Source organism: Chamaea fasciata, unplaced genomic scaffold, assembly GCF_029207755.1.
Source record: "Chamaea fasciata isolate MVZ Bird 193981 ecotype frontalis unplaced genomic scaffold, bChaFas1.0.hap1 SCAF_2, whole genome shotgun sequence".
Taxonomy (NCBI): Eukaryota; Metazoa; Chordata; class Aves; order Passeriformes; family Sylviidae; genus Chamaea; species Chamaea fasciata.
The window spans coordinates 75,128,137-75,140,835 of record NW_027094087.1 but is presented as its reverse complement, the minus strand read 5'-3'; positions in this window follow the sequence as shown (position 1 = coordinate 75,140,835).

The window sequence follows — 12,699 nt, the reverse complement described above, 5'->3', positions numbered from 1 at the left end:
AGGTAGTTTTTGCCAGGTGCTGTGATGAGATGCTGCTTTGATACCATCAGGAAAAATAAAAGAAAGAAGGTACTATAGAGGATCATTTCAATACCTGACACTCTTACACTTGGCTAATTGTATTTGTTCATTAAGATAAGGATCAGCATTCAGCTTCTTCTACATTTAGGTCAGCCTTTCAGTACATTTGCACTTGCAAGAGAGAGCTGCTTTAATGAGGGATAATGAAACTTGCTACACATTGCATCATAACTTCTGTGTTAATATCATTTACACATGATAAAATGCAAATAGTATTGACCGTCAATGCACAATCATGCTTAATCCTCTAAGCCCACACACACACGCGCATGTGCTAAAACTAATATCCCTAACAGTAAACAAAATATACATCTGTGCCTCTCTCTGTGCTCCTGAGAACATTTGTTTTCCCTAAACTACAAGGTGCATCAGCTCTACCCACACAGCCGAACAGACAGATTGCCACTGGCTCCTGCCGGTACCCTTATTCCCTGTTTGCACTTCACAAAACTGTGACAATTCAGTGAGACCTCACTGTAAACAACCTGCCTTAAACAGACCCACACTCTGCATTACAGGCACTTCAAGGGTGTTTCTAATGCATAATTCTAGGTGACTCTCCCAATGCATTTCGGGTGTCCAAGGCCTGTTTGTCCATCTTCTGTAGACACCCTGAATTTTGAGATAGGCATCTCAGCTAAATGACAGGTGGTAGAGATGCTCAAACTCTTTTTCATCTTTGTGCTCTTTTGTGTAAAAGAGAATACTCTTTTACATCTGGATTTTGTAGTTGGAAGGTAGCACAAAAGATAAGGTATTAAGCTGAAGGGGGATCAGTTAGTGACCGGCCATCTTCAGTGAATAAATGTTCCCTGAAGGTTAAATGGGTCCACATGAACTTCAAGAAATGCAGACTAAGCACAGAGTGAAAGTTAAATGTATTTAACTATAATTCTGTTGTGGAAGTTTGGCTCACAATGTCAGAATCACTAAACCACTTTCAGGTATCTCAGTGCCACATAGATGTTCGTATTTCGGAGGGAAAAACCTCTTCAGGATGCACTGCTGGTTGGGAGTGGTACCTCTGAACTGCATGATTTTAGGGGCATTCTGTATCTCTGGTTCCCTGAGAGCTGCAAAACTTCTTTGATCAACTTTTCTTACTCTTTGAATGTAAAAACTCACATTAGTTCACCATTGGTGAAGAATTTTCTTCAGAAATTTTTCACTCACCATATGAAACACAGCATTACAGCAAGTGTTTGCTATTTCTATCTCTCAGTGCTATCAGCAAAGTGCTGCCTTGGGTTTTAATGATCCAGAAAAATGCAACAGACAGCAATTGTCTGAAGAAACCCTAGATTTGTGTAGGACATGACCCTTGGGGAGGTGTCCCACTGGTAAGGAAACTGAGAAGCAGCTGAACAAGCTCAGTGCCTTAGAAAGGCACTCTTCTCCTTTGATTGCACGGGCTCTTACTTCAAGAGGGCTGCTTCATGAAGCTAGTAAAATTTAGCTTCACGATGCCTACTGGCCAAGTCTTGCCATGAACAAAGCCTGAGTAAATGAGGTCTGCTTTTCAGAGAAGGGAAGTGTCCCAGCCTTTGTCACCAGCTGAGCCTGACGTTCACAGAGCTGGTCAAAGTGCTCAGTGTAGAATACAGACGTGCCCTTTAGACACTTCTAGGCCCATTCAAAGCTATGTACTATATTTCTGTACCTACCTGAAATCACATTGCATTCCCTCAGCAGACATAAAGTCAAAATTTTTTTTTTATTTAATACTGGTGAAGCAGATGTTACTCAGCATTTACTGTGCTTTCAGTGCCTGAACAGCTGGAAAGACAAGTGTGTGCCAGAAGTGTGTGTTAGAAAATACAGCCTGTACATCCAAGCTACAATAGAGTGCAGGTGCACGGGCAGCATCTCCTCCAAGTGACCACGGAGAGTGTCAGAGGACCTCGAGACATAAGCTCCTCAGAGCAGCTGAATGCAGACTCCTCTCAACCGGACGTGCACTCAGCTTGAGGATTATGTATGTTAGATCCTTGCTTTGATACCTTCACTTACGCAAAGCCTTGGCTCTATCAGTTCCAGCATAGTCAAACTTGGGTGAATCAGCCTCCCTGAAACCATGCAGCCTGATTCACATGCTAGGAATCTAGCCTCTCCTTGCTGCAGATTAATCAGTGGAAGCTCCAGCTGTGGAGCTGCATTTAGTATCAGCTCTGTGAGCATTTTTGTATGCAAACCTCAGGGGCTTTTTTAAACCCTGGCTGTTGTGAGTGTGCCCTGGATTGTTCCAGCTGACTGGATTTGTAAAAGTAAGGCTGTATGCATGGAGGGTGAGCTTGTGCTCCTAAGGAAAAAAGTGGAGGTCTTGTTTGTACCTGTAAGTTAGAGGGTGTGAGCTCAGTGCTGCAAACAGCCAGAGTTTTTGGTGTGTGTTCCCCAACATGGCTTTGGCCCATGAGGACTAACATCCTCCTAGGTACTGCAGGGTGTGGCACACATCAGACTGATCTTCATGGATGAGGCCAAGTGTTTTGGATGCAAAAGTGTGTTTACTCATGCATCTGCAAGTTCTGCATGTCATAAAAAGGATTTGCCATCTGGTTACTAGAGACTTCTTTCACAGCTGGTAGCGGGTGTGCAAATGTACACTAGACTGTGAGGTATGGGCCTGTGAGACATCTGTGCATGTATATACATAGACATGTATTTATATACGTGCACACACATACACTGCACTTCTATGCAATAACCAAGTTTAATGCCATAATTACCTGCACTGAAGACTAAGAATCATGTCCTCTTGTTCTGTTTCTTTTTTTGGAGAAGGTCAAACCATGCAAATTTTAACAGGTCTCCCTTTCTGGGCATCAGTGGGCTTCAATGCTGCCACACAGCACTGTGGTGAGCTGGTTCTTATCCCTGAAGGGTGACAGAACTGGGCTGAATAATCATAGTGCTACAGCCCCTGTGCATTTTCTGCCCCCAGTGATGCCCCAGCTTCCCTCCTATCATTGTACCATTGAGTCTGAGGTGCCTGATTTTGTTACCTGCCTTTTGTGTAATTCACTGGACTCCTCCACAGCCAAGACTCACCTACAGGCAAAGAATGCTGACATGCTATTTGCCGAAATTCTCATGGATGAGAAAATTAACATTCTCCCCCCACTCCTTTTTGTTGTTGCCATGGTCACAGGAAAGGAATTAAAGCATCAAAGCCTTCCATTTCCTGATGATGGATTAAGGAAATTATTAATTTGTCTTATAGAAAGGCAGGTTGTGTCTCTGCAATTAATGTTCGAAGGCTCGTCATGAGGGGAATTTCAGCCTCCTGGGTGGAGAAAGCGAAAGCATCTGCTTGTTCACTAGCTTAGATAGATGGGACGGCTATGGGGGTCTGTGCCATAATTCCTGCCTTTATTAGTCACTCTAGATAGTATTTGGCTGCCTAGGCAGTGGTTTCTTTGGGGCACAGTATTAAAAATTCAAGCCCACCTACAAATTAAGTCCTCTTCTTTATCCATTTTTTAATGCTCCATCCATGATCTCTCAGGTTTTTTTCCATTGCAGGTTGAGGAAGAGAAAACCCAGGGAAAAATACCGACTTGCATGTAATTGTCTTTGGTATGTTCCTACTCATCTCTTGCCCTGCTTTCCTGGCTCCCTGGTGCTCAGCATCTACCTACTGGTGAGGCAGCTGTTTATACGGAACAATTTACAAAAATTAACTTCACAGTGGGATGATGTGTTCTCCCAGGGAGCTGTCGGCTTGGCCGTGGCCACCATAATTAACCCAGCACGGGGTATAAAGACTCAGTCCTGTAAAGACTTCCTGATGGATCTGGGCCTCTTTCCCCAGCTATATCTTGCAATGCTTCTTGGTGACCTGTCCTGGCTGGAGTTGCCTTTGCTTCCAGGAAAAAATGGGGAGGAAAATATCTTACCCTGTCTGCTTCTGATGTCAAAAATTCTTTCTTTTGCTTCACCTTTTCTTCTCCATTTCCATTTTTTATTCTAAACAATTGCTGAAAATATAGTTTTTATTTGCAGCATCACTCTCCAAAATTAGGAGACGAAAAATACCAACACCAAAACACGGTGATTTTGATCTTGGTACTCATCAAAATTCTCTTGGCTCCACAGAGGGTCACATTGTCCCAGACTTCTTTTCAGCAGCTTTCCTGAGCTTAGAGGTCCTACTTTGTCCTCCCACTGCCAGCAGCGGTGTTGTCTGATGACAGAACCCAGCACGCCACGCAGACTCTTTAAATTCATCTTTTCGTATTTCTTCTTGGTGTGTTCAGGTAATTTGGCCTCTTTATTTGCTTGATCCCCTTTTCTTCTTCCTGAAAGAACTGTCTTAGTGCTTCCCATTGAAACCCATGGAGGTAAATTGTTGGAAGATAATACCTGGTGAGCAAGTGCCGCTGGGGTAGAGGCGGCTGAGCAGTGCTTGTGACACAGAGCGGTGCCTCATGAGAACCTCGTGGCTCGTCCCTTTGATATGGTGTCTGTCAGGTGCTGTGCTTTGCCTACCTTGCTGTGGGAAATGAGGGAACTTGTTTGTCACTTTTTTCTATGCTGACAGGCCACAAAGAAGGAAAGGATCTTTTCTCTGAGTGGTAAGCTCCCATTTCCCTTTGATCTGCTTTGTGGGAGTACCTTTCCTCTATGATTGAAAAAAATGCTAGGACTACTTCTTGGAAAAGCTGAATGCAATTTGGAAACTCAACAGGAGTTTGCATACCTGCCATGTTCCTATGAATAATACAGTGCTGCTCTCCCAGAGACCACACTCAGCTCAGATATCTTTCTTGAAGACACTGCTGCAGTCAGGGAGACTCCTTCACCTGATTGAAAGATATGAAACCCTTGTTCCTGGGTCGGACGGGTCTGTAATTAAGAGCTTTAAAACCAATGTTGTAACACCATGAGGGACATTTCCTTGGTGTTAAACTTGTCAAATGACCTACTGCTCTCAGATGCTAAGGTATAACCCTTAAGGTCTCAGTTGTTGGGGAGAAAATCCATATTTACATCTCCATTTGTGCAATAGTCATGGGGCCTGGTGATATTGGTGTCACGATAACACTCTGATGTGCAAATAGATGGATTTGCAAGCTCAACATAAACCTACAAAGTCTAAAAACATAGAATGTTTTGCCAGGTATACCCTGGATGTATTTATATATTAGTTAGTCTCACTTTGAAGTGTTCTACAGTGTACCAACACCATTTATTTTTCCTCTGGTCAACAATGGGTATACAATATGCAGGGTTTAAAGTAGGTCCCAAATGAGTTTACCTTTGCAGAAAGCCTTTGAGGACTCAAGAACACAAATGCCATCTTCTCTGCTATGCCTTTTCTCTCCAGCTGAGCTGAGTAATTGAGCTGGTGGCCCAAATGGCATCTCAACACCTCCACAGCCCTTGATACTGAGTTTCTTTTGGCCAGCCTGCAGCAAGTATGCATTGTGCTCTCCTGTTGATCCTTATTTTCTCTGTATTCAATACCAGAAGCCCATAATGCTCACCATAATCTCTCCTTATGCTGATGTGAGTGTCCAAATGCCAGTGGCCACATGCAGATATATCTTGATGTTCAACATCAGGGGTGTGGGGAGAGAAAGATTTATCTTCCTAAAGACGAGGGAAGAAGGAGATGCAGACATTATGCAAAACCCCTTTATTTACACCACAGTTCACATTCTGTTGTGAGAAGGAATTAAACTTACATGTAAATCCCTTTAAACTGAAATATCCACTGTCTAATTCAGAAAGAAAAAAAAATATAAATCTCATCTGTTTTCCTTTTTCCATCCTTTCAGACCCTATGGAGACCTACTGGAGGTCCACAGGAGAGTTTTGCAAATGTCTTCTGCTCTATGGCAGTCCTGCTGTTAGCAACACACTCTTTCTACGGAATGTGGAGGATGGTATGCACCAGATAAACTTGTCTTTCTCTCTCTTTTGCTTTCTCTCCTGAACTCCAATATGAAGATTTCCAAGTCATGCCATGAAAGCCTATTCCACAAGTTAAGTGAAGCTGAGAGCAGGCACTTCAGTCATGGAGTGACTCCAGCAGTCCTTGACTTCTTGGGTGATGCTGATAATCGTGCGAGTATGCCTGTACAGGCCTGGTAATCCATTTCCAGAGGAATATGCATCATCTTTTGTAAACATGTGGAAACCAGAATGAGAGTCATGTTGCTAAACTTAGGCTATGGAAAACTCAGTAAGACGTGGGTTTCTTCCTCAAGTGCTATGAAAAGAGTACTCAGGATAGAAATTGTGACAAGACAGCCTTATTTCCAGGTAGCCAAAGGAGAAGGGCATGCTCTTTACTTGGGAGCTTGATGACCAGCTCACTTGGAAAGGTGAGGCTTTATTCCATCAGGAAGGAGGGAAGGAGGGAAGAAAGGAAAGTTCAGGTGCAGGATTTTTCAATATAAATGATAGAAATTGGTTGGTTACATCAAGAGAAAGATGGATTACATGGCAAAACCAGCTGGTATACTGAGAAAGGATGATTTCTTTATTCTGTAGACACAACAGCTAGAATTTTTTTTTTTTAAGCCCACAGAAAATATCTAAAAAAAGTGTTGCAGCCTGATTAAATATGTTAAATGTATTTGGGGGGGGGTGGGGGGGAAATGCAATTTCCTGCACAATTTGCTACCAAGAAGCCATCTGGCAAAATAATGGCAAAAGCTATGAAACTCTGCAGAAAGACTTCCTGTGGCACATGGGATGTCACTATTGAGGCATGCTAGGCTTTCAGCAGCAGGAGGGTGAAACTGGTTCCTCTCCTGCACCATGCCAACATGCAGGACATTATCAGAAAGCTGCTGGTTTTGGATGGCTTGAGCAGGACAGGATGGAGGTAGAACTCATGTTTCATCAGGCCCCTGATGCTGCTGTTCCTGTGGAAAGGCAATGGGGCTGGTGGGAGGGGTTTTTCTCCATGCTACGGCAGATGGTGTGTGCATAAAACAATTGTGGCACCAAGAGGTGCGCAAAAGAGTTGTAAGCATGCACCAGCTGAGGGGAGCTCCCCCTTGTCCACCTGCACATAGATTTAAAGGTCAATATTTGAGAAGGCATAGTAGGGAAGAGAGGTTGCTGCTTAGGGGAGAGTAAAGAAAAGTCTCTCTTGAAGGATGGGAGACTAAATAGAAATATTCATGCTGCGGACACAGATAGTGCTGCAGACTGTAAGACTGGGATAGCCAGTTTAGAAATATTCATCTTGCACAAGATGGATAGAAATATAATCTGGTTAACACCCTGGGTAGTGGGGAGAGACTGAAGATGAAGCTACAGGTAGGATCGTAACACAGTGGCTGTCATCCCGCTATGGCAGTATTAAAAAATCCTTCCATGACACTGTGCTAATGCATATATCAGTGTTGCGGAAGATTTAAAACTCCAGACTGTTTGGAAAAGCTAGGGCAGGGGCTGGGTATCTGTATAGTACCAGGAGGAAGATATCAAGCACTGCAAGAGCAGAAAAAGCCAGTGGAATTTAGCTAGATTGAAGCTGGAGTAGTGCTGCCCTGCCTCTGCCCAGCACCTGAGTGTATGGCCCAGTTCAGGTCAGGTGCATTCCAATACTAGGACGCTTCTTGAAAGAGTTTTACCACCCCAGGTGCCTTTGGTGGGGAGAGAGCCAGGTGCCTCAAGTTAGGCAGGTTGACTAGGGATTCAACTATGTAAAATATTCAAGGAGAGGATTGCTGGATCCCAAGGAACGTGAGTCACCCTTTCATATCTGGCACTCTAGGTCCCACCACAAGAGCGTGCTTCAGCACATAGCAGAGAAACTTTCAAGTCTTGGGATGTGGCAGGGTGTTGCAAAAGACTGTCATGGATGATATCTCAATAGCGATTTCTGGCCACACCAAAGTGGTTGGTTTTTTAAAAATGGTTATGATAATAGTTCACCAGGTTACTAATTAGTCTATTAATTTTGAAATGGTTCAGAACAAGGTTGAAAAATGATGATTCATACGTATTGTTTATCAAGAATGATTTCAGAGAGGGCAAGTACTTATTACAAGTATATCACATCATGAAATCAATAGAAGAAGAAAAAATAAAAAACCCTCAGAAAGTAATAAAAAAACCTGAGGAACACCATTCATCTACCAGGATAAGATAAAACAGATCCCACTACATGCTCAGAAAATTAATATGAATAACATGAAAATAAACTACACACATAGCACTCACTAACTGTTATATGAAGAAATAAACTTACGCTTCTCTTCTTCTGCTCTTACCATCAATTATGTTTCTTTTGTGTCCTGGCGCAAGAGTATAAAAAATTGCCTTTGAAAAATGGACGTCCCCCTGAGTTTTTAGCCTCTAATCCTAGTCCTGTGCTCAGATGTAATGTCATTTCTCAGTCAGATTTCTCAGTGATTAGAATCCTTCCCTGGAGACAAGTTCATTGACAAACTCCAGGAATTAGGGCAATGGGAAGACTTCCATTTTGGTCCCAGTAAGGTGTAGGAGTATTGCTGCTAGAAAGCTGAACTTGAGGCTCTTTTTACAGCTCCTGATGTACTTTTATGACAGAGTCACAGAATGGGTCAGATTAGAAGGGACCAGAGAGGGGTCATCTGGTCCAACCTCCCTGCTCCAGCAGGGTATTCTTAGAACCCACTGCATGAGATTGCATCAAGACACAATCACATTCCTATTGCCCCTGTTGCTGGAAAATGCCCGCTTTGCTTGCATGCAGAGCAGCAAGGGCAGACGCCCTCCCCGGCTGGAGAACCTGACTCTCAGCCCAGGTTTCCCTGCCTGGTAAATACACTCTAATTTACATTCCTCCCAAGTTAGTAAGCTCGAGCCTAGCCTTGAATCCTACTTGAAAATCCTGGACTGATTCATTTTCCCCCTGAAGAAGCTCCTCATAAACTCTGGCTCACCCCACACACATACATTTCATTTTAATTAAAAAATACCTTGCTGGCATGACAAGCTATACAAGTTTCGCTAAAATATTAAATAATGAAAAAAAACCCCTCTGAACCCTCAGGTCTCTGTCACAGAGAGATACAATACATCAAACATCTGTCCAGAACAGAACTGAGGATAGTCATAGCATTTGGAGGTTTAACTTCTTTCCATTTATCATTGTGACGTGTTTCGGATTTGGAGGTAAGTTCCTTTGCAGCATGATCATAGGTCACTTTTTCTTTTCCCCCATAGCTGTACGAAAGTTTTCCTCAATTTCTTTTTTTAATGGAAAGTCTTTTACTACTTTAAAATATTATTTTTTTAAAAAGAAAAACTCCTCCTCACATTTCCACCTGTTTTGGGCACAGAAATAGGATGCTTTTCTCCATTTCAATTCCTCTCCTATCACATTAGTTGTGCAGTGATTTCTTTTTAGTTCTGCACTGTGCTTTGCCTCTTCCAATTTCAACTCCTCGTTTACAGTCATTGATTCTTCATATGCTGAGGATCTACTCCAGACTGGCACATTTCAGCCTGTGAAGCTATCCATTAGTCTCAATGTGCTATTTAAAACTCTTCAGCAACTCCATCTTTGGGGCTTTAATAAATCTGTGACAGTGACCTGTATATAGATTTATGGTAGGGTTAGGTCTGGGGATGGAGACATGCTGTTGCTCCACTTTCTCCCAAGTTCTAGGCTCCCTGTCCCAGTGCTGAGTGAGAAGATATAATGCAAAGAAAGTTGTGTGATATATTCAGAGCTGTGTAAGCAAGTACACAGAAATAGAGAGCAAAATGGTGGAGTGTAGATACCAGCTCTGGTATGTGAGCAGGCACATCCAGCTGCTGGGGTTCCCAGCCAGCAAGTTTTTGGGTTGTTTTTGTTGGGAGAGAGCAACTGAGAGCAAGCAGTCAGGGAAAGGCACACTGTAATGCAAACCAGCACAGTGACACTGCTGAATGAGCACTACTGAGGTGTGTTGAGATGTTGCTCCAGCTGGACAATTAGCCTGATGTTACAAGCCCTCTCTGAAGATGTTACTGCGGCATCTTGGCATTATGCTGTGCAAGCACTTCAGCTGCAGTCCACAGTTTGAGAGTTCAGACACCCAGCAGAGCCATAAGGGACCTGGGTGAATTCTTAGGCAGCTACATCTGCTGCCTAGAGAACACTTAATTACAAGGTGCTGGGTGCGCCTTGGACTGCAGCACCATCCCATCCTCTTGGGTGAGCTACTGTGCAGAGAAGCTGCCCAGTTACGTGAGAGCAGAGAGGTGAGGGGCAAATGCTAAAGGGAGTATATGCAGTGTGCAAGTCATTGGTTTTGTCAGGTGTTGGAGTCCTGCTTTTGTTATGTGTGCATCCTCACTTGTGATGGCTTTCCACTGCTGGTGCCAAGGCTCGGCTTGCCTGCACCACTTGTTGCAGCTGCCAGTGTGCTGGACATTCAGGGCTGAAACCAGGAGCCGCGCAGTTAAACTGGTGCAAAGCTGTGCTTCAGCAGCTCAGCTGCCCCTCTCAGCCCAGCCTTGCTGACAGAGCTATGCTACTCTGAGCTCCACTACTACTTTATTTTCTGCTTACATAAAGATTTTCCCCTCTGTATGTAGTTCAAAGCTTAGGTATTTGTCGCCCTGATTTTTCAGCCTTCTGATGTTTTTCGTTCTTGTATTAGAGTTTCTCACGCTTATAAAAAAACCCCAAAACCTAATATTTTGTAAACATACATTCCTTTCCAGGAAGAAAAACAAATTAATAAACTTTTGAATTGACTACTGGGGTCAAAGAAGTATTAACCTTGTCCCCCAATCACTAGTCAAAGTCCGAACTCTATTTAAACCTTGAACCCCAAAATAAAGTCCTTCTTTCTCATCTCACATCCTGACGGGTGAGTACAATTCTTTTCGTATCCTCTAACAACAGGCATTCCTACAAGTGTCCCCAGGAAATTTATCTTTGTACCAGGGTGCATGTTGATGTAATTTCTTATCATCCAGACTAGTTAGTGTTTTAATCTGTTTTTGAATGTCTCTTTCAGTGACAGTCCTCTGGAATGCATTTCTTGGCCATTTAATTCCTTTCCAGTTCATCCATGCACTTAATTTCAAGAGCAAGCCACCTTCATGGCAGAGGTATTCCACCTGTGAGCCATTTTGCTGAGGTTTCCAAAAGTGTGATCTTGTAGATTTAATATTTATTGTTATATGTAGGGCATTTAATACTTATTTATTGCCTGTATAGTAATAAACATGTTTGAGGCTCCCAGTAGCTCAGGAAAACAAGGTCCAGCTAGACAGCATTAACAGACTGCATACTGTTAGAAGAGGAGGAGGAAAAGCAGAAAAGAAATGTAATTTCTAACATATTTTTGTAGTGGAAAGAAAAAAGAAAACAGAAAGAGCAACTGCAGATAGTTTTACCCACTATCTGAAGTCCTAAGCGCACTGTATACGGTGAAGCAGGTGAGAAATTGCATTGTGGGGAATTGCAGTGTTTATTGATAAGGGAAATTTTCCCCTTAATCCTCATTGTTGAGTTAGAAAAATGGTATGGGCTGTATGTGACTGACAGTGTGGCCATGACCTTCTTGGTTTCTCTCTTCTGCACCAAGACCTCTGTTCAGCATCCTGTGCTGCCTCAGCCCCCGTCAATGGCCTTGACCATAGGTGCTCATCTGGAGACCTTCAGGTGCGCAGAGAGGAGGTGAGAGGGCAGGTTCTGGTAAAGCTGATGCCTTAGAGCAGAGCAGGCAGCTGCCAATCAGCCATCCAGAGGCATGAATCCATGTGGATGTGCTTGCCCCATGCCTCTGTGGAGAGCCTCTACACCAGCCTGCCTCGCTGGGGTGTTGCTGTCTGAGACAGCAGCCCTGGGTCCTCCTTACAGGCTTCTGCAACCACAGGACATCGACATAATGTGAAATAAATTTTTAGAAAGTTTCTTTGTTTAACTAGTCTCCTTGTGTTGGAACGTGTTGTGAGTTTTATTCCAGCTAAAGTATCACGATTCTCAATATTCATATAAACACTGGTCCATTTTAAAATCCTCTTTTTCTAACCTCAGTAGTGTCTGCAGCTTCAGGTCCCACACATTGATTACATGTTGTGTAATAAAGCATTTCCTTAGTAGCTCCTTAATTTATACATCAGAAAATGTCTATTAGGTAGCATTTCATCCACCTTGCCTGTGTTTCCTATTATTAACTTACTCTCAAAACTGCCATCCCAATTTTCCTGTCAAACATTTCTCCCCCAGTCAAGTGCTCTCCCTTATCCATTTTGAAGTCAGAGAACACCCCTCAGCATGAAATCCCTTTCAGAGGGTGCTTTATGTCTTAGTTTCAACATTATTTCCTAAATAGTTTTGAAACAAGTTAACCTAGAGCTGCTTCAGATTTTCCTGGGCTCCTGCTGTTCCTACTCTCTATCCCTTGCAGGTCTGGCATGGACCTTCCTCTCCCCATCCCTCAGGGGTATCCTACGCCAAATACCACGCAGAAAGTCTTGCATTTTTTGTCTTCTGGGGCTGCTCCAACTACTTCAAAAACGACAATTCTCTTTGACACCCATAGTCTTGCCCGTTTTTGGAGAAACTGACATGAAAAACAGAGATTTCTCAGGAAAAGGGATGAAGCAAGCACACCCTTCTCAAAGAGTTGAAGGGGTTTATTGAGGAGTAGTTTCATCTCACTCTCCAAG